Source organism: Peromyscus maniculatus, chromosome 1 (assembly GCF_049852395.1).
Source record: "Peromyscus maniculatus bairdii isolate BWxNUB_F1_BW_parent chromosome 1, HU_Pman_BW_mat_3.1, whole genome shotgun sequence".
In the NCBI taxonomy this organism is placed as follows: domain Eukaryota; kingdom Metazoa; phylum Chordata; class Mammalia; order Rodentia; family Cricetidae; genus Peromyscus; species Peromyscus maniculatus.
In genome coordinates, this window is record NC_134852.1 from 146839402 (window position 1) to 146860595 (window position 21194).

At 45.6% G+C, this 21194-nt stretch overlaps 1 long non-coding RNA gene across 3 annotated transcripts; it reads right to left on the reverse strand.

The window, feature by feature from the left end:
- Positions 1 to 330: 330 nt before the first annotated feature.
- On the reverse strand, positions 331 to 10631 carry LOC107402531 (uncharacterized). 3 transcript variants are annotated; one of them, XR_013045744.1, is made up of 7 exons: positions 10410 to 10631; positions 9379 to 9497; positions 8954 to 9028; positions 8685 to 8824; positions 7014 to 7105; positions 5643 to 6754; positions 331 to 3613 (listed from the first exon to the last, which is right to left on the reverse strand). It is a non-coding gene; the product is annotated as an uncharacterized LOC107402531 (long non-coding RNA). The 3 variants fall into 3 exon arrangements; XR_013045739.1 differs by lacking the exon at positions 10410 to 10631 and adding an exon at positions 9936 to 10229; XR_013045738.1 differs by lacking the exon at positions 10410 to 10631 and having other exon boundaries at positions 9379 to 9754.
- Positions 10632 to 21194: the final 10563 nt, after the last annotated feature.

Here is a 21194-nt window from a genome sequence, read left to right on the forward strand (position 1 = left end):
GCCCACCAGCCCCACCTAACCCTCTACTGCCTAGCTATTGGCCAGACAGCTCTTTATCAGACCAATCAGGTGCCTTAGGCAGGCAAAGCAATACATCTTTACATAGTTAAACAAACGCGGTGGCATAAACAAATGTAACACGTCTTTGCCTAGTTAAAGTAATATTCCACAACACAATAGCAACTGCTTCCCTCCTGGCTCGTCCTCAGTTATAAGTTAAGGGAACTTTGACTCATAGCAGGATCCTGGGATCCTCTGTTACGTTTAGAGGCTGCTCCCTGGGGTCAAGCACAAAGTAGCCTAGGGCACGTTTATTCATGGCTTGCCACTCATCGCTTGTAACATCTCTTCACTCACACCTGGTTGTTCATTCTCAGGATACAAGGCATAGGAACCTGCAGTCCCTGGTTCTGTGTGCCTAGCCTTCCAAGCACATGACCCTGGTAGGGTCTATTAGTTACTTTTCTGTTGCTGTGACCAAAGGTGCTTATGTAAAAAGAGGTTTTTTTTTTTTCCTCATGGTTCCAGAGGAATAGAGTATTACATCATGGCTGGGAGGTATGGTAGCAGGCAGCAGGCAGCAGGCATGGCCGCTAAGCAGGATTCCGAGAGGTCACATCTTAACCACAAGCATGAGGCAGAGAGAACAAATAGGAATTGGGGTGAGGCTGTAAACACTCCAAGCCCACCTCCAGTAGATGTACTTCCTACAACTAAGCTGTACTTTCTAAACCTCCCCAACAGCACCACCAACTGGGAGGCAAGTGTTCAAATGCAGGGCCGTTTCTCATTCAAACCATCTCTTAGGGCAAGCCTTTGTATAGTGCTTGCTATTAAATCCACAATGGAACAGTTTGGTTCCCACAGGACTGTGGTAATAACCAGGTCCCCAAGCCCCTTTTAAAAACCCTACGACTCTCTCCATCCTTTCCATTGTTTATCTTATCTGTTCTTCAGACTGTGATTATCCTCGCAGACTTGGGAAGTAGGAGGAGCCCTGGGGATGAGTCAGGTGTCTGTTTTCTCTTTCTCCTCTCACAACTGTTTCTCTTGGAAAGCATTTGGAATTACTGTTATTAATTTCTCTTTATGGGATTTCCAGCTGCTGGTCATGTGTCACACCGGAGGCAAAAGGGAAGAAGTGATAGTGTGAGAGCAGCGCTTTCCTCCAGTGAGAGCAGGGTTCAAGTTCCTGAGCCCTGATACCCACCTCTCTGGGCAGTATATGCCATTTCCCCAGAAGGCGCCCTGTGCCCACCGTGTGAGGAGGGTAATGGGCTGGAAAGTGGGAAAGGGGGCAAGGGAAACTGCATGTTATGAGGTCAGCTCAGGTGTGGATTTGTCGGGAGAGGAAGGCATTGGCAGACAAAGGAGGTAGCACCTGGCATCTGTCCTTTTTAATCATCATGGCCTAGCTTGAAGACACAAGGCGAGCCAGTGAAATGTGACCTCTAAGTTCCACAGACTCCTAACCTACCAAGGACAGGTGACCTACTGTGGAATAACTAAGAACAGTTCTTTGAGATCCCCCAAACCACCTTTCATAGTTGGCCTGAGCAAACCTTTGGACAAAAGCAATGTGCAGTCTGCCAGCCAGTTGGGATAAGGGCACCCACCTTTACCTCATCAGATAAAAGAAAAAACATTTGAATATCCTTCTAGAAATATCTACAAAAGCCAAGATGAAGTTTAGCCACCCCTAGAGGTCAAGGTCAGATGAAGAGTTTAGAAATCCAGGGGAAGGTCACAGCTGCTTCCAGATTTGGAGCATGAAGAATATGCCCAGGGGGTCTCTGAAGGCATGAGCTGTGCATCTTTGGAAGACAGGGATAATGACTGCCCCAGAACATCTTGAGTATTGGCACCCAGACCAGAAGGCCTTTACACACTGGCCTATGAAACTTCTGTACACCAGTGCAGGCAGAGAACCAGGGGACACTAGACGTGATGGGGGTGGGTCCTGGAGTCCTGGAGAAAGGACTCTTCTAACAGAGGGGCATTGGATATAGGGATGCTCACTCCTTGTGGTAGAGATGTACCTTCTAGGGACAGAGTTTGAGGCTCATTGCCTCTTAGAGTAAAATTTAACACAGCTGACTTGCTTATTACCAAGGCAGAGCAGGACACTTGCTACCTGTTTACACTGTGATATTAAAAGGCTCCCCCAGTTCAATGTGCCATCGAGGACAGTGGAAAGGTTGTGGTAAGCCGACCCCTTAACCTCTGGGATGGGCCTTCCTTTCTCCTGCACGATAGTAGGTCATGTTCCCCAAAGCCTTGAAGACGAGGGCTCTCTTGGGACTGTGCCTACTGTGTGGATCAAGAGAGGGTTCAGGCTTAGCAAGCCTGGGGTCTCGGATAGGACATCACTTCTCTGTGCTGACCCTGCACACCTAAGTCTCGGGGTCTGCCATTAGTGCCACAGAACCGCCTGTTCAAACGATGGCCCAATACTTTATATGCAGAGGGAAAGCCAAGCCTGAGGGCAGGGGCTGGCTGCCGTGAAGAAAGTCCAGGCTTAGCAAAGCAAAAGTCCGATTGTAGGCAGGACAAGCTTGGGCCACACGGCTGTATGGGGACTATCGTAATATATTCTGAAATGGCAATTCTCCTAAGTAAATCGCACATCAACTCACTTAAACCTAATCATAAATGGTACAAATTGGGCCCATGTGCAAACAGAAACCCGAGCCGAGGCTAGAGTTAAAGCGGCCATTGTTTCTCGCCTGACCTGGACTCGGGAAAGCCTTGCGTGTCCGATTACATCTGGTAAAACGATTCGAATGCCAGCCCTGTATTTTAATTATAAATATATAAAAATTTTTAATAAGACGGCATTCTGGGCTTGCTAAGCTTTTAAAATGCTCATTGGGGGTGGAGCAGGCAGAAGAGAATTCCATGTGCCCCTGATCCCGTGCCAGCATATAATGATTGAATGTTTTCCTGTAATAAATGGGAAAAATCTGGCTTGTATGAATGGCTCCAAATCACTTGGCATTAAAAAAGGAATTCGTTACCTGGCTTCCAGCACGCTGGAACCTGGAGGGAATGGCGATCGCCAGGGAAGGGACGAGAAGGAAGCTTGTGGGCTGCCCTGCACATCCCACCCCCTGGAAATTTTGTGCTCGGGGTCCCTCACACCCCACTTCCCCGTGCCACCTTTTCTTCAGGCTCCTGGAGCAGAGGTTGCCCGGGCCAATGGCAGAAGGGGGCTGTTAAGAACCAGAGCCAGCCAGCTCTTAGCCACCTCCTTTGTACCTCTCCAAACCTCAGGCCTGCTTAATTATGATTAATTGCCACATGGATAATCAGATACAGTTTCAGAAGGTTGGAAATGACATTCCAAGGACACCAGGGAAGACACAAGGTATGCCTTTGTTCGCAGGAAGAAAAGGCAGGTCCTTCCCCAGCCCTGTAACCTTTTCTTATTTTAACAATTCCAAACAGAATTAATACCATCAGTATATTATTCCCAACTCCGGGGAATTGGGCTTCAACAGCACAATTTCTGCAGCTGTCAGGGTTTTCAGAACTCCTGTCAATAACGCGATGTTGGGGTGCCCTTCCGCTTGAATGAAAGCCGGCTCGAGTTTCTGCTTTATGTCTGTGCTTGCTGGGTGGTGGGGCACGATGAGAAAGAACCGGAAAAAAAAATAATAATAACAGCAGTTAAAAAGCTCCACTCTCAACCCAAACTGGATCCGATGTAATAGACCCGTTCTTTTCTCCCAATTTCCTCTGCTTGTTTTAGAAAACACTGAAAAGTGCAGGAGATTGTGTCTTGCCAGCTCTCCCCTCCATTTAAAATCCCTTTGGCTAAGTCAAGGATCACAGTATGTCATTTCCAGTCTAACAGAAGTGCCGGGCCGCGCTCAGCTCCTATTACCAGGAGGCAAATCCCTCGGTTCCAGGCGCCAGTGTTGCGGGCTTTGGCTCTTAGCCCAACATTGTTCCCTTCATTACATTCCAGAGGGCCTCTCAGCCAGTTAATGTTTGCACTGGGAGGTCCAAATATCCAGCAATCAGCACTGAACTTTTCTCTTTCTGTTGAGAATTGCAGTTTTCAAATGCGATCACTGGCTTTGGAGAAAAACTCACAGGTGAACACAAAAGCCCTAATTTACATTTTATTCACAAACAATAACATTTGCAGCAGTTTCTCCATGTGTGCCCATAAAGGAGTTTTAGAAGACGCCTGGCTTTTTAAGACTTTATGGTGGCTGGAATTGGTTTACCAATTTAAGGGCAGTCATTCCATTTATTTACTTTTTTTAAAAATCCTAAATAGCATAAGAGTATTTTATTTTAGCATGCTAGAAGCACAGTACACTCCACATTGTTAGTGCATGTGCTCACGTGGGAAACAACAGTCAGAAATGGATAAACTAATTTGAACCAGTTTCAAGCACACAGCGTTTAATTAAATCCCCATCTCAGAGAGGATTTTAAAGGTTGGGATTTTCAGAGCACGTGGACTTGTACTCGGCATCTTGGCCCCAGCCCTGAAACACTTTGCCAAGTGGCCACACTGACCAGACATGACTGGAAAGAACACTGGAGGCATGCAGAGCATCTTGTGTCTTATGGGGGGTGGTCATGGCAGAGGGGAGATGCAGGGTAGATGGGTATGGATTGGAGGGCTGCAAATCGAGTCTGTAGCCCTCTACCTGTAATGGATCTTCGGAATCCAGAATCTTCCACAAAGCCCTGTTTGAAGGGGGTGTTCCTGACAAGGTGACATTGAGCCTACAAGACCCAGCATTCCCTAAAGACTGCCCTGGGAAGTGATAAGCTATAGGCTTGGGCTTCCAGAGGTGGCTGGGTAGTGTGCTGCCCTCTGCAGACCCAGGGGCCATACTGGAGGGCATACTAGAGAGTTCACTATGGTGGTTCTGCTAAATCTACTAAGTAGGTCGAGGAGCAGAGAGGCCCCTCTTCCCGCTTCTTCCTCCGCCGTCTTCAGTCCTCCACCCTGCCTCATTCTTCTTGAGGGCCAGCATTTTCTTGGGGCTCGAAGTGTAATGAGGGCAAAACTACTCTCACTCACCATTAGCCCAAAATCAAAAGAACCCTGAGCAAATGGTCCCCGCCCCAGGTTGATTTCACCCCCAGTGTTTGAAAAGCCATATTGATAGTTTTGTCTTATTGATAGTTTTGTCTGTGTTCATAGTGACTTGTAGTCTTTTCCACTCTCTTCCTTTGTCTCATCCCCCCTTCTGTCACTGAACCCTTCTTCTTCCCAAATAACATCACCCTTCCCTGTAAGTCCTTCATATGTGTGTGACCCACTGAGTTTAAGTGGGCTTGCCTGCATGGGCATGGACAGGAGGTTATTTCCTGGAGCATGGGCAATTAGCAGTGCCTACACCATTGAACAAAGTAACACCTGATTCTCCAGCCACCACTAGCTTGTCAATAGTTCCCCAAGGAGCAGTGGAGCCTTAAGACTCCTCTCCCTCCCATGATGAAAGGCTGAGGGACCCTTTGGGTGAAGGACTTGTGCAGGTAACCTCAGCTGCAGGCAGCTCATGAATGCCTTCGCATGTCATGTCCAGAAGTTGCTGTTTTGCAATAGCCTCCTCAGCCTCTCTGGCTTGCATGATCTTTACATTCCATCTACCTCCTTGTTCCCTGAGCCATACCTTAGACTCCAAGGCTTCGAGAGTGACCACAGGTGCTTCTGACATTTCTCCCACAACTGATTGGGTCAGCAGATCAGAGAGAAGCAAGAGCTTCCATCCTTCCAGCCTCCAGTGCTTCTTCCCGACCCTGCTCCTTCACAGCTGCAGGATCACTACAATGGATTGGTGGCTCTCAGAAGCCACGGCACACCACATCACACCAAAGGTTCCTGCTCATTCTCCAAAGATTTGCTGAGAGGAGTAGGTGGGCACATTCATGGGAGAAAAAGGTACAGAAGAGGCTCCTGAGCCCAGATACAAAGTGGCATGCCCTGGAGGGCCAGGCAGTGGGGTTCAGAAATCACCCTGAGTTGCAAAGAGGAACAGCTAGAGAGGCAGGATGCCCCAGATGGTTGCAATGAGGAACAGAGGAAGGAGGAAGGGAATTAAGATGTCCTGCTGTGAATATGGGATTCCGCCAGGTAACCTCTCCCAGCTTCCTTCCTAGCAAAATGGCTCTATTTCTGAGGACAAAGGTCTTGGGGTGAGATCTTGCTCAATCATCTTTCTTCTTTTGTGATCTTTGCTGAGATTCCCAGAGAAGGGTCAGGACCATGGCATGTCTGTTTTTTGGTGAGATAAGGGACTTTCAGAGAGCCTAGTTCCCTGGCAGGGAAACGAGTTAAGGTCAGAGGAACCTTAACTCTGAAGCAGCTACTCAGCCCTTCAGCTTGTCAAAGCACAGATCCTTAGGGTATTGTTTGTTCAGCTCACCCCAACACTTGGTTTGGTAAAAGGATTTGAAAGTCCAAGTAGATGTTGACCATTTCCTCATTTCTTCTAGGGTATGGCTGACAAAATAAATAAATAAAGCACATCCTTTTATGTTATTCTCTGTTTACTTCCCCTGGGGGGGGGGGTCATTGAAATAAATGCCATTCTCCTGCCCCTTCCGCCTTCTATTCCATGATCCTCACTGAGTTCTATTCTGCCAGAATCTGATACCAAAAGCTGTCTCCATGGCAGTCATGGGATCCAGTCTCAGGTCACTTCATTTCATTGAATGATGGAGGTTTCATTTACCCACCATGATGATTCGTCTTCACTGTCAACTTGATTGGACTTGGAGTCACCTAGGAGATACACTATTGGGAGGGGGTGTCTTTGAGGCTGTTGACAGAGGCTGTTGACTGAGGAACTAAGACCCACCCTGAATTTGAATGGCACCATCTCTTGTATTAGTTGCCCAGACTGAAGAAGAGGAAAGGGAAGGGAAGGAAAGGGGAGGGGAGGAGAGGGGAGGGAAGGAACCAGAGCACCAACATTCATCCTGCTCTGATTCCTGACTATGGATATAATGTACCCAGCTGCCTCATGCTTTTGTAGTCATACCTTTCTAGCAATAACAGGCAGTGTCCTTTCAAACTGTGAGCCAAATAAAACCCTTCCTTCCTTAAGTTGCTTCTGCAAGTATTTTGTTGCATCTGTAAGAAAATTCATTAATGTACTCACTATAAAATGAAAGATTGGGTGCTAAGTGTGCCCATGCTTAGGTAGGTGCTGTACAGACAGGATTCCAGTCACCAGCTGGCTTACTGTACAAGTGCTGGGAACTTTACATGTGACTTATGCCACTGGATGTAGAAGAGGAAAGTTACCTTTCTTGCCTACAGCAAGCAGGGGCAGCAATTGCTTCTTGAGCAAAGCTAAGCCACTTAAGACAAATGTGGTTGGAACTAGAATAAGAAGAGGTGGCGCAGAATGGCCAGAGAAGGTATGACAGGCCCTAGACTCTGGGTTATTGCAAAAAGGCAAACTGGAGGAAAGCAAAAGAGATAAATTTATGCCATTTTAAGAGCTAGGAAATCCTAGCTCTCTTATTCCAGGGTCAGGGTACAATACTTGGAGGACTTAGCTATCCACAATTAGACTCTCTAGAGAACTAAGTGACCTCTTCGCTTTATCCAGAAAGTAGGGTGTCTTCCAGAAAGTGCTGAACAGAGAATGAAAGCAACAGATGACTTCTTAGAGATTTGGGTATGGATATGCCCTCTGCTGGGTTTCACTTCTTCTTTGCTTGTGCATATATTAATTTTTCAATTAAAATGATAAAGATTAGTCCGTAATATTTATGACTGGTGGCAGAAACCATTTAGGAAATTACCTCCAAAATGCATACAAAATGAAGGTAGTAGTAACAATAACTCACAGGAAATATAAGGAAGACCAGAGCAGGAGGCTGCAGAAACTGTGAAAGAGACAGAGCAGTGTGGGAGTTGCCACAGTACCCCCTTCTGCCCTTTGCTTTATCTTTTGAAGAGAACACCTGAAGGTACGCCAGGAGAGAGAGAGAGAGAGAGAGAGAGAGAGAGAGAGAGAGAGAGAGAGAGAGAGAGAGAGATCTAATGGAGCAGAGCAATCCCACTCAACGGGGTAGGCAGCAGATATGTTCTCAGATTGAAAGAGCTCAGAGGTAAGCTTGCACCTAGCTACTGCAAGGTGACCAGTGTATACAAGTGAGCGGAACACAGATGCTCACGAGGTATAGATCAAGATGCTCAAGAAGGACAAACAAGAGCAGGTCTCCAGGAGCCAGAGTCACCTTTTGACCCTAGAGTTTGTCTGTCTGTCTTCCTATCACTTCTAGTTCTGTTGTTGGGCTTGAGGACTCTTCCCCTTCCCCCCTCCCATGTGCGTAGCATCTTTTACCCTCTGATTCATGTGCTTTACTCTTCACTCTTGCTGATTTACTTCTTTTTCTTCTGGCTTGTACATACATTAATTTTCAATTAAAATTAGAAAGATTAAACAGCAATATTTATGGCTGGTGATGGAAACCATCTAGGAAATTATCTCAAAGTGGCACTGGAGGTACATTCCCAGCCCTTCACAACTCGACTGCAATGCTCGTTAAGAGAGAGATCAATGTGAGGAAAGAGCTGGAAGCAGAATCAAATGGCTAAAGGAAGAAAGAAAAGAAGGGGTGAGAAATGGATGTTGGACAGGGCATTTGTGGCCCCTGTACTCTACAGAAAGGGCAGAGCAGAGGTCAACAGTGGGTACCTGAAAGGTGTCTGGGCTGAGGTGAGTCCCCTGATTCTATATGCCAAATGCTGAGGGTCAAACTCTAGGTATCTCAGAAGCTGCTTCTGGGAAAGTTCTTCTGAAGAGTGGTAAGGTTTTCTAATATGGCTGGTGTCAGCCTAAGAAGAAGAAATGTATGCAGGAGCACTGTTGATGAAAACGTTCATCCAAGCCCTTGTGAAAGACAGTTAAGTTGGACTTCATTCAGGGGAAGCTAGGAAGGAACAGGATGCTGGGTTAGGACTCACCATTGATGCCAAAGGACATATGGCAGGGAGGGGTATTTATCACCAAAGAGTAGGTATGGATCAGTGAATGAATGCCTGCAAAGAAGACATGTCAAGGATGGATAAGGGGCTCCAGCAGACTGACATAACAAAATGAAGCAGGGCAAGGGGACAAGATAACAAGGGTTCTCAGACAGCAAGGGTGGGAGATCTTTGCTACCTGACTTGGCAGGATTCCTATGCAAACTGAACCCCACGAGGACGGAGGGAAGGCCTGATCAAATAGGGCTACAAGGAGCCCGACTTGGCATGGCTGGAGGAGAGGGCCTTTGTCAGCACAGATGGGGTCAAGAATGAGAGGAGCACGAATAACTACAGCAAGGATGCCTGGCTACCAGCTGAGGAGGAAAGAGAGGCCAGCGCCAGGCTAGACTTACAGTACACACCTGAGTGGGGGCTCGATGGTCCTTAAGGACTGTGTCCTAGAGTCTCTTCCAAGTTGGACGCTATGAAAGGGTGACCTTCCCATGTTGAGTGGCTTCTCACCAGTTGGGCTGTCCCTCTTCTTTAGCCCAGGATTCACAGAGGGGCAACAAAACAAAACAACAACAAAACAATTAAAAACAATTTCACCTTGAGATGAAGGCTCCTGTCTACTCACATCTGTGCATATGAAGAGGTGCTTTGTTTAAATGAGCTATTCCCCAGCTCCCTTGTGAGGGCTTCTGTTTGTTTTCTGTCTCTCTTCTCACTTCCAGAGCTGCTGAAGACACACACACACACACACACACACACACACACACACACACGCGCACACACACGCACACATGCAAACGCACACACACATGCACACACACACATGTGCACACATGTGCACACACAGTTTCCTATGAATAAAAAAAAGAGAGAGAGAAAACAAAAAGCTGGCAGATGCTGACTTTTCTGCTTAACTGCACAGATTTTATGGTATTTCTCTGTTTTTCTCCCAAGACTCCCACCTGACCTCGCTCGCTCTCCAAATTCTCTCCATTGTGGCCAAATGCCACGGATCATGTGAGGCGGTTTGAGCCATGAAAACACGCTGTAAATGAGTGCCTCTGCCCTTTGATCTCAACCCTTCTCTGCCTTCTGCAGCAATCTCTTTTTCCTAAATGAAAAGCCCTTGATTAGCTGGCTCTTTTGACTTGTGACATAGAGAAAACCCTCACACAGCCTCCCGGCGCTAAAGGAAGCCTGTCGGAAGTGTTGAATACATTTGCATACAAGGTTTCAGCTTTTCAAGTAACATTTCAAGAACCAAGGAAGGCATACCAGCAGCAAATGCCCAGCAGACACCCACCCCCAACAGGGCAGGCAGAGAACAGAGGTGAGCAGACTCCTGAATACCTATTTTGAATTAAATGTAAAAAAAAAAAAAAAAAGAAAGAAAGAAAGAAAAGGATGGGTGGGTTCAGTGGGTAAAATACTACGTGAATACCTGAGTTCAAATCTCCACCACCCACTTAAGAGCCAAGGTGAAATAACCCAAATGCAGGGGGCAGAGACAGGTGGATTCTCAGAACTCACTGGCTAGTCAGTCAGTCTAGCCCAAAGGGTGAGCAGCAAGCCAATGAGAGAGCCTGTCTCAAAAAAAGAAGGTAGAGAAGCAATTAAAAAACAATATCCTAACATCATCCTCTGGTCTCAACCAGTAGACACACACACACATACACACACGCACACACACACACACACACACACACAGAAAAAATAGACACTGCCATGATTAAAAACTTCAATGATTTCAACATCCAATTTAATGGAAAGCCCAGTATTTTTCTGACAAATACACACTGAGCCAAGCTCTTGGTCTGCCATCAAAGTCCACTATACATGGCTGCGCTGTTCAGCCAACTGAAAAATCTAGCATTTTCCAGATGCACCTAGCTAGGCACAGCCATATTCCAAGCTCAAACATGACTCATTTTTTGAGATATTTCTCCCAGCCATCTGAGTAGATGTCCCAGTTTTAACCCAATTTGGGAAGGATCATATGCAGATGGGAAACACCAGGTCTGCAGAGTTCTCTGTCTCTGGTAGTGCAGGGCTGTGGCTAGAGGGAAGAATTCTAATTGTGTCTCTTATGAAACTCATGAATTATCCTGGTTTCTCCGTCACCTGTAACTTTGCTTATTTTCTGATTGCTGTTTTAAGTCTGTGCTCTGTGTTTCTAAATGGGAAAACTGCTGTGAACATGAAAAATATCCTTGGGAAAGTCTTCTCTTTGCTACTTAGCACAAGAGACCAACTGCCGGTTTTAATCTTATGCCCACTGGGACTGTGCAGAACTCTCTCTAAAACTGCAGTGTGTTCAACTCTCGACATTTTTTAAGTATGTGAAAAACAAATTAAGAATAACTTAAGAGCTCTTGGCTCCCCGTGCCCCTATCCCCTCCCCCGCTTCAAAGACATCTATAGGAACTTCAGGACAGAGCAGTGAGGGCGGGAAGATGTAGCAGTGAGCAGATGGCAGGAGGAGGGGATGGCCCCGCCAGCCATGGTCTCAGCTGCAGGCTGTGCATGCTTAGCCCTGATTGTTTCTTTCCCAGTCGGCAGGGCATTTTGTTCTCGTACCCTGGTACCACTAAGAAGCATAAGATGACACCATAATCTATCAAGCAACCTGCATATACTCCCGCTGGCTTGGGAGACATTGTTATGAAGCTTTAGGTTCCAGCGAAATCTATGGGCGCTAACGGTGTCATCCCTCAACAGTGTGGCAAACCTCTCAAACGTAAGCGTGAAGACCTCTGTGCGGCCTGAGGTAGACTTGAACACCCAGCCTCATGCCAGTGTTCACTTGCCCTTGTCTTGGGAAAGGCCCCAGCGCAGAGGGTACAACCCCAGCTTCCATATTGCCTTCTCTCTTGGTTTCACCACCAGCTTATTGGCACCTTGAGGCCACCGTCACTGCCCTCAGACACTCTTCTGACCACTATCAGCTTTCGCCTCCCCCCCCACCAGACGTCCTCCAGGAGGTGGGGGGAGGAGTGACTACGATCAAAAGTATGCAACAACATTGCTCTAATGTAGCATCATAACATTTGGTAGTCGAATCAAAGCTTTTAATTTTGTTTTAGTTCCTTGAGAAGTTTGTCCCCCCCCCCCCCCCCCCCCCCCGCCGTGTACTTTGGTCATATTCACTCCTCCCCCAACCCCACCCAGGTCCACCACCCCCCTCCCTGCCACCTGACTTTGTGTCTTCCTCTTTCTCTTCTGTCCATCAATACCAATTTGTGCCACCTGTATGTCCTCGGATGTGTGACCTTCAACCGGAACAGTGGTGCCCAACCTTCCTAATGCCGTGACCCTTTAGTGAAGTTCCTCATATTGTGGTGACCCCACCAACCATACAGTTATTTCATTCTACTTCAGAACTGTAACTTTGCTATTGTTATGAATTGTAACTTAAATATCTAATAGGCAGGATATCTGATATTCAACCCTCCCAAAGGGGTCACAACCCACAGGTTGAGAACCACTGCTCTGAGCATGGGCAACCCACCAGGGACTACACTCTCAAGGTAAGCTGACTCACCCTTCTAGCTGCTATCAGTTGCTAATAGCTCCTCAGCTAGGTCGGACTTTGTGCCTACCTTCCTTCTCCATAATGAGGTTTGGTCCCAGTTGAGCTTGCAAGGGATGTGTTCAAGCTGTCATAAATTTTGGGGTTTTTTTTTTTGTGATTAATATAATTACAACATTTCTCCTCCCCCTTCTTCCCTCTAACCCCTCCCATATAGCCCTAATTGCTCCCTTTCAAATTCAGGGCTTCTTTTTTCATTAATTGTTATTGCATGCATATATGTATATGACTTATGGAAGATGTCACCACTTTCAAGTGCACAATTCAGTGGCAATGGGAAGTCTCACTGCAGTATGCATCCTGCTGCTATTACTAATGATTTCATGCCGGGGCTGACTCTTGGTCCTGAGTTTGAGCAGTAAAGGACACAGTGTCTTGGCTTGTGAATTCATAGAGATCCATGAGTTTCTTTTACTAGGATATATTTTATTTATTTAAGCTGTTCTTTGTTTCTGGGGATGAATCCCAGGGACTCTCTCATACTAATCAAGCTGTGTAGTACTAGTCACACCTTCAGCTTTCAGGTAGGTTGGTTTCTGTAGTAACCTTCCCATCATTGTTACTCTTTTGACGTTTAATAATTGACATGTTTATGGAGTATGATGGGATGATTCATTTTATATTAATTTTTAAAAGTAAAGCTAATATCTTCTTCCTTTCTTTTAAAATATCATTCATAATGCCTCTCTCTCTCTCTCTCTCTCTCTCTCTCTCTCTCTCTCTCTCTCCCTCCCTCCCTCCCTCTCTCAAAGACAGAGGTCTTATATATCTCAGGATGGTCTTGAACTCACAATACAGTTGAACATGACCTGAACTTCTGAACCTCCTATCTCTACCTCTCAAGTGCTTGGATCACTGGTATATGCCACTCTACCCAGTTTTTGCAAGTGCTGGGGATGGAACTCAAGGTGTCGTGTATGCTAGGAAAACACTCTACTAAATGAGCCCATCCCCAGCCTGATTTTTTTAGACAGTGTTTCATATATTGACCAGGTTGCCCAGGAACTCATAGTGTATCTCAGGCTGGCCTCAAACTCTATCCTGCCCCACCCTCTTTGGTGCTAGAATTACAGGCACAAACAACCACACCATATGGTTGAATAGAACATTGAACAGAAAACGTTTCAATCTGTGGATAGATGACACTTAGGAAATCAGAATGATTGGCCGACCCGCTACCTTGAAAATGTTCTATCATTTCTTTACTTGGAGAAAGTTGAGACCCCTCTTTTCTGGCTATTTGAAGTGTGTAATACATTGCTAACAGCTGTGGTGACCTGAGGAGACACGACTTACTTCTTCCCAATGGTAGCCCTGTCCCATTGACAGACCCTGCCCTGCTCACCCTGGTTACCACCATTCTGTCCTCAGCTCCTCCATAGGCTCCTCTGGCATCCGAGTGGCTCCCGAACTGCTGGGATTCTGTCCCTGGCTCATTTCACTTAACACATGATGCCCCCTGAGGGAATTAATGCATGTAAAAGTAGGACTCTACCCTTCATCATGACAGAATCCCACTCAGCTGTGCACACCTACCACATTTCCTTTATCCACTCACCCGACGGCACTGGAGTTGGTATGGCGTCTTGGTGACTGGTTGTTTAGTTGATAACCTCCCTGACTCCTCGCTCCCCTCTTGCCTGCCCCCTTCTTCTCCCTAACTGGACCCCTCTTCTGCTCTTCCATCACGTATCTGTCTTTCCTCACTTTTTCCCCTTCAGGTCTCTTCCCCAGTGGTGGTCCCATCTGCTTTGGTGTGCTGCAAGTCCCATGCACATATGACATAAAAACAGAAGTCGTGCTGTCTTGGGGAAAGGGGAACTAGCAAGAGGGGATGGGGGATAAGCGTGCCCAGGAGAGTGAATATGGTCAAAGTGCACGATGTCCTTAAATGAAAATGCATTTATAACCCACCATGTGGACAATGATTAATGACTATCCACCAACAAGAACAAAAAGAAGAAAAGCAGAGGCCAAGTGGTCAGGGTTCTGATTTCAGATAGGATGCTTGGGAGGACCCTGCTTGGGAGATGCTTGTCTGAGACTGAGTGAGGAGGAGGAACCAGCCCTGACAACCTCCCCAGAGTGAGCACGAGAAGCATCAACAGAACTTGATGTAAAGCATGATGTCTGTGAAGGACAGAGGTGTGGTCTCCAGGTAGGAGCATGGTGAGCCACAGGGAGGCAGCCTAGGCCAGGGATGGGCAGAAGGAGACCCTGAAATCTTCATGGGACTGGAGGAGGAGTGGAGTAAGAGTTCACAGGACATGCAGTGTGCCAGGACAGGTTTCTCTAGCCACAGTGGCAACAAGGGGCCATTGGGAAGGAGAGGGTGTTGGGTGTTTCGAAGGTTCTTTGAAGTCTCGAGAATGAGTGGCCAACATCAGGTTGATGGTACAAGGCTAAAGGAAGCAAGTGAGCCTGACTATGGGTGGGATATGAAGCAAGCCAAAGGTGCACCCAGGTCTTAGGCTTGAGCAAAAAACACTAACTTTGACTTCCAGAAGGGGAGGAAACAAAGAAGAGTTTGTATGAGAGAAGGCAGGATTTCTGTTTGGGAGAGCTGGATTGTCTGCTGGGAACTCCATCTGAGAGTGTGGATCAGCACCCAGGCCCAAGAGCCCCCAATAGGCACAAGAGTCAACACTGAGAATGCCATGGGACACAGAACGTCTGAAGCCCTTGATCAGAAGGGACTTCTTAGGAAAAGACTCTGTGTATGGCTAAGGGCAGGAATCAGTGTGTCTCAGCCGGCGGCCCTGGGTAAGTCCCAGCCCTGCCTTCCATCTGGAGAGGAAGGAGGCTGCCCCTGGCCACTGCCAAGAGTCCTCTCCAGCTGAGGCAGCCAAGCTCTCTTCTTTAGTCTCCTTCCAAGAACCTCATCTTTCACACACTCAGAGACGCCTCGGAGCCACACACAGTCACCCTCGGAACTCCCCTCTGACAGAGCTTATCACTGCGGAGTGGAGGAAGCCAGCTCTCTTGTAGGAGAATGGTTTTTGCGTCTGGTTTGCAGAGAACCTTGAGGCTGTGGTTAACAGTGCTGTGAGGAGAGAGTAAGGGAAGCAGGAAAGAGCAGGGTCAACAAAGCGTACCTTCTCACAAATGTTTTTAGTGGTTTGAGGTCCGGGTCATCATTGCCTCTCTCTAAAACTTCCTCTTGGCCTCCTCCATCCATAGCCATTCTCCAATCTTTCTGGTTTCCCCGGGGACCATTAACAGTGAACCCGTAAGATAAGCAGGGACAAGTTTGAAGCAAATCAATCTCACAGTTTATTAAAAAACTGGCTATTGCAGAATGTTTTTAACTCCTCGGGGAAAATACTCCCAACAACCATATAAATCCCCTTGGCCTTTGGCTCTGAGCAAACATACCACAGATTCAAAAAATGAACTTGCTTGTAAGCTACCCAGACATTCTTGCCATCTCAGTGATGAGTGCTCAACCCACAGAAGGTTTAGAAGGGTGAAAAGAGAAACTACCCCAGAATTTCAGTGGTTTTTTTTTTCCCCTGAAAACATTTTCTTCAGTGACATCTGATATTTTTTTGCACTGACAACGTGGTATCTGCGCTGGGCTAAGAGAAAGTCACGCAGCAAAGGTTTCAGGACACAGCACAGCAGGGGGTCTTGAGCCAGTAAAGCCCATGCCGCGCTCCAAGCTTGGCTGCTGATCTATGAGATGGGAATTGTGCCTCCAAGCTCTTGAGGGGGGCTGATTTCTTTCCTCCCAGTCTCAAATTTCTTGGGACTATTTTTCATTATTGGTCATGGCAGCTAGAATCCTCAGAACTCTCCAGCCTGAAACTAGAATGTCCATTTGTTTATGAAATATAATGGCTGGTCTTTCAGACAACATTTCTTCACAATTAATATTGGTTGCAAGAGTGGTGTTTGGTGGTGGGGAAGGGTTGAGAGCAAGGGCAGGAAAGACCCCAGTGATGTGTGCCTTCAAGTGGCCAGCAGCTGTCACTGAGTGAGGGAGATGGAAGGGCCTCTCGTGGTGAACAGGACAGTGTGCAGAGCTGAAAGAGAACCGTGGTCACCCTCATCAGAAAGGGAGTGGCCTATTATTGAACAAGGAGAAACAGTCCACAGACTGGCTCACAGAAAGATGTGGCATGTGAAAGGCCACACCAGTTGATGGCCATCAGCACACAGAATCGAGGAAACCCTGGGATCCGGGACACTAAGTGAGTACAGGAAAGTCTTAGTGTCCCCATCTAGTGCAAAGTGTTCAGAGTCCCTTTCCCCGTGGCTCGTCAGAATGATCCTCCTCTATTTCTATACAGTAGGAAGGCTCTGTGTTTTTGAAGGACCAACCCCTCCGGTTGTAGGTTGATACCGTGTGGAGCTCATCCATCCACTGGATAGTGATCAGGGTAACAAAACTGACAATGCCATGGCTGAGCATAACCACAAGCAGTGCCTCCAAAGAAGGCACTGAGCTGTTCCAGGTGCTTCTGAGAAAATGGAAGCGCTTTACTCCACTACAGGATCCATTGGGCAGGTGACAGGCAAGGATCTTGGTAGAAGGGAAAGAGATTGGTCTGAGAAGGAACAGCTGTGGTTGCCCAGGCTGCCAGCTCCTTGGTTGGCACATACTGCAAAGCAAATGTCACACATGCAGAGTGGTCATATGGATTCTAGAAAATGCTTCCTCTGTGCTCTGCAAGTGTTAGGGATGGAGTGGAGTGAGAACCAAGGTTTTCCTGGGGGCAGAGAAGATGGTTGGGGGAAGCCTAGAGACGAATGAAAGAAACAGGATGACACTGTCTCCCTTAAGCCTGAGGGCTGGGTGACCACAAAGCTAAGCCTATGGATGGCTAAGGGCACCAGAGTGGTGAGGTGGCCTCTATGTAGACAGATGGCCAGGGGTGTGTCTTGTGGAACAGACACAGAGCGGCAGTGGTATAGGCTAACCATGCGAGGACCTAGAAATGGACAAGTAAGAGGGAGTTACAGGGGGCATCTATAGGTCAGGGCTGTGAAGAGAACCAAGGCAAGGGGGCCATGCTTGGGTTTGCATTTACTGAGAGCACAGAGAAGGCCAAGGGAGTTTTAATTTGGTATGGCAAGGCCTAAGTGACCTTTAAAAGACAGATCTCTTGTATGCACAGAGATGAGCATGAGAAGGTAGGATTTGGTTGAGGAACCATCTTGGTTGATTTTGACAGAGACTGGGGACTGGCAGCTTCAAGGAGAAAAAGTAAGATGGTGGTCTCCAGAGGGCCAGTGAGGTCACTTGAGGATGCTTAGTGCCCAAGCAGAGCAGCCCTGTCTCTGGGCAGGCCAGTGGGTGGGTCTCTCAAACATCCTTTATTATTGTCCCTGTCATTTCTTCATTAGAGACTTTGAAGGGCTCCTCACGTGGGGCTTGCATGGCCTCCCAATTACTGAACTTGAGGGAAGGGAGCATCTAAGTGGAGTCTTCATCTAAGGCAGTTGAGGAAGTTCTCTGGGAGGTTGTCAACTCCAAGCCTCAAGAGACAGTTCAGCATCCATCCTTAGGGAACAGCTGTAACGAACTCGATATCGATCTAATTTATCCTCCAGGAGTCTTCTTCCTGCATTCCCTAAAGAGCTGGGGAAAGTTAAGCTCTAAACTGTTCTAGAATATTCCATTTTCTTAATTTCAGTGTCAGGCTATTCTAAATAGAAGCAAAGTGATGGTCTCAGGGACATGGGCCACACTCCTTAAAGTTGCTGCTTGGTACAATTTAGTGCACTGAACTAAAATCAAGGAACAGATGAAAGAGGCACATGGCTATTGGTGCTGAGCATTGTTTTGCTCTCATTTAAATCATATATCCTGGTAATGCCTTAACTTAATCACTAATTTTATGCAGAAAAACCCAGCTTTTACAGTCTTTTATCAGGTTGCTTAAAAACACACACACACACACAATCTATTTACATAAACAAAGAAAAAGCAATTCCAACCTAGATATTTTTCTGCTTTCCAATGAGAAAAAAAATTTCTCAGAAAGGGATGGTTTTGTAGGAAGTTATATTTGGAAGGTTCCATAATTATAGCTAAGCTTTCAGACCTCTGGTAGCTAAGGTTAATATCAGAGTTTTTCAAAGCTGTGATGCCGTTTTCTTTCTTCCCAATGACCACCAGGACAGACTGCTTAGATAGGAATACTTGATAGCATGAAAGACTCATTTCTGTATTTCTTTGACAGCTTGTGAAAATATGCTTTGTTCTTGTTTGGATTAAGTGACAGGAGTATATTGTTTCCAAATAGAAGGGACTTGAGAGAAGTTTCCTCGCCAGTATTGCTGGCCTGCAAAGTCTTACATAGAAAGAAATATGAACGGGCAGATCAATACAAATCTGTCCCCACATCAAAAACCCAGAGCAATGTTGAAATACCAACAAAAGTTTTTTTAAAAAAGAAAGATTTTAATTCATGTGCCACTCACAATCTGCCACTACAAATATATGTACATATATATAAAACCTCCAGATAAATTCTAACAGACTCATGGAAGTCACATATATTGATTAAAACATCAAGCAGTTATGTACGAACCAATAATGAATTACTTCATCTAGAAGATAAAACTTTGTGATATTTAAAATTCCAGACTTGAAAGTAAGTAAAATTACCCCTAATTATGCAGAAGGGAGCAACACCTTAGCAGTAAACAAGATAAGCACCTCAAACAGCGCTAATAATTTTAATTAACATTTTCCGGTTTCCTTTCACCTCACTTCAAGGTCACCGACTGCGCTTGGAGGAAGGCATGGCAGCTGCTGTGTACAGCCTTCCATCATCTCACGCCCTACCGTCAGGATTAAGCAGCAAGAACGTTTTCTAAGGCTGACTTTGAGAATAAGAAATTGTGCACAAGAGTAAATATTGAATCCTGGCAGCCTGTTAGCAAAGACTTAAAAATGAACCACAAATCTAATTTCCTATGCCTGCTCAGATTGTAGCTTTGTCATTACTAACTCCCTCAATTTGAATTATGAAATATGCCTGAACCATTGAATATTCAGATTATAATCTTAGTAGAGGAGAATTTAGCTGCCAACGCTGCATTTAAACCTCATATATAACAGGACCCGTCTACATCGTATCTGAATTCTCTGTTGAGTGTCAATTAAAATGTTCATTTGTTGAAGATTGATGATTTTGCTTAACTGTTTTTTTCTCTTTTGTAAATTAAGAAACCAGTAAGAGTAGAGCTTTGTTATATCAATGGGTTTGTTCCATGCCACAGATTTCATGTACAGGGTCACTTGGAATATAATGTGTAGAGAAAGAATCTCATTAGGCTAAAATGAGTGTAAAATGTGTCAATTTGATCCAAATGAGAATTGTAGTAAAACCATGTTTGATGTTCATGTGCAATAAATCTTTAACATTTGCTGTAAAGTATTCGGGAACCCACAGGGAAATCTGTGTTTGCGATGGGGGCTCCTTTCCTGGGGTTTTCTCAATTATTCTTCATTGGCATTAAGCATACAGAAGTAAGAGGCAGAATTTAAAATGGAGGCTGTTAACTACAATCCTAAAACAAATAGAAATATACATTAATGCTAATTAAAGTATTTTAGAAAAGAAATGACTTTTTTTCTATGAAAAGGAGGCCTTTGAAGACACTTTCCCACACATTTTGAAAAACACTAGCAAGCTCTCTTCTTTGTCAAGTCTGGAGATGAGGACTTTACCTACAGGTACTCCGAGCATCTGTGACTTTTCTATTTGGTTTTGAGGATATGTAAATGTTCCCATCCTGCGCGGCACACGAGATGGCCATCCTCTTTCCAGTTCGTTTTTATTTTGACATGTTCCTATTGTTAATTACTGCTGTGTTTCAATTTTCTCCCTAGTATTCTGATTCCTTAGTAATGGCTTTATGGTTCACTGGACCACAACGACTAAAATGAAAGATATCTAAAACTTCTGGGGATAATTTACAAAAACTACCACTTTTTTAATTGTTCCTGAATGTTTGGCATTGGATGTCTGCTTCATAAAGAATCACTTTCCTCTGTGTTTCAGGTGTTGGACTCAGTACATGATCTGTTTCAAAAACATTGATAATTAAATTTTTTCCCTTAACTTATTAAAATTATCCTTTGCTATCTGGCATCCTGGTGGCTCAGAGCCAAACAATGCACTTACTATTTCTGTGATGTCAATCAATTCATTTTGGGGACAGAAACTCATTTTACTCTTTAATGTACTATAGTAATAACGATAGTGATAAATAATAACAAATATGAAGTCATAAGTGTTTATGAGAAATGGTTTTCTCACAATGAGGGTGCTTCTGTGGAAGAATGAAAGCAAATTAATTTATAGTGTTACTACAATTAAAATCACCTGCAGAATCCAAAATAAAAGGAGAAGCAGCAGCATATTACCCAGTCAAATAAAATAGTTCCTGGAAAGTGGATAAAATGTACATTCCCTTTTGTCATTGATAAGCTTGGGAGAACCAAGTACTTTATGAGCTGCTGGGCTAAGATTCTCTTAAAAGGCAAAGTGCCTCTTTCAACAAAACAGTAACAACAACAACAAAACCACATTCCCAGGAACTATGCTGATTTCACTATCCAGTTGGCTTGTGGCTGAGGGGGAGACTCCTAAAGGCTTTTGTCCTGGGTGTTCTTTCTTG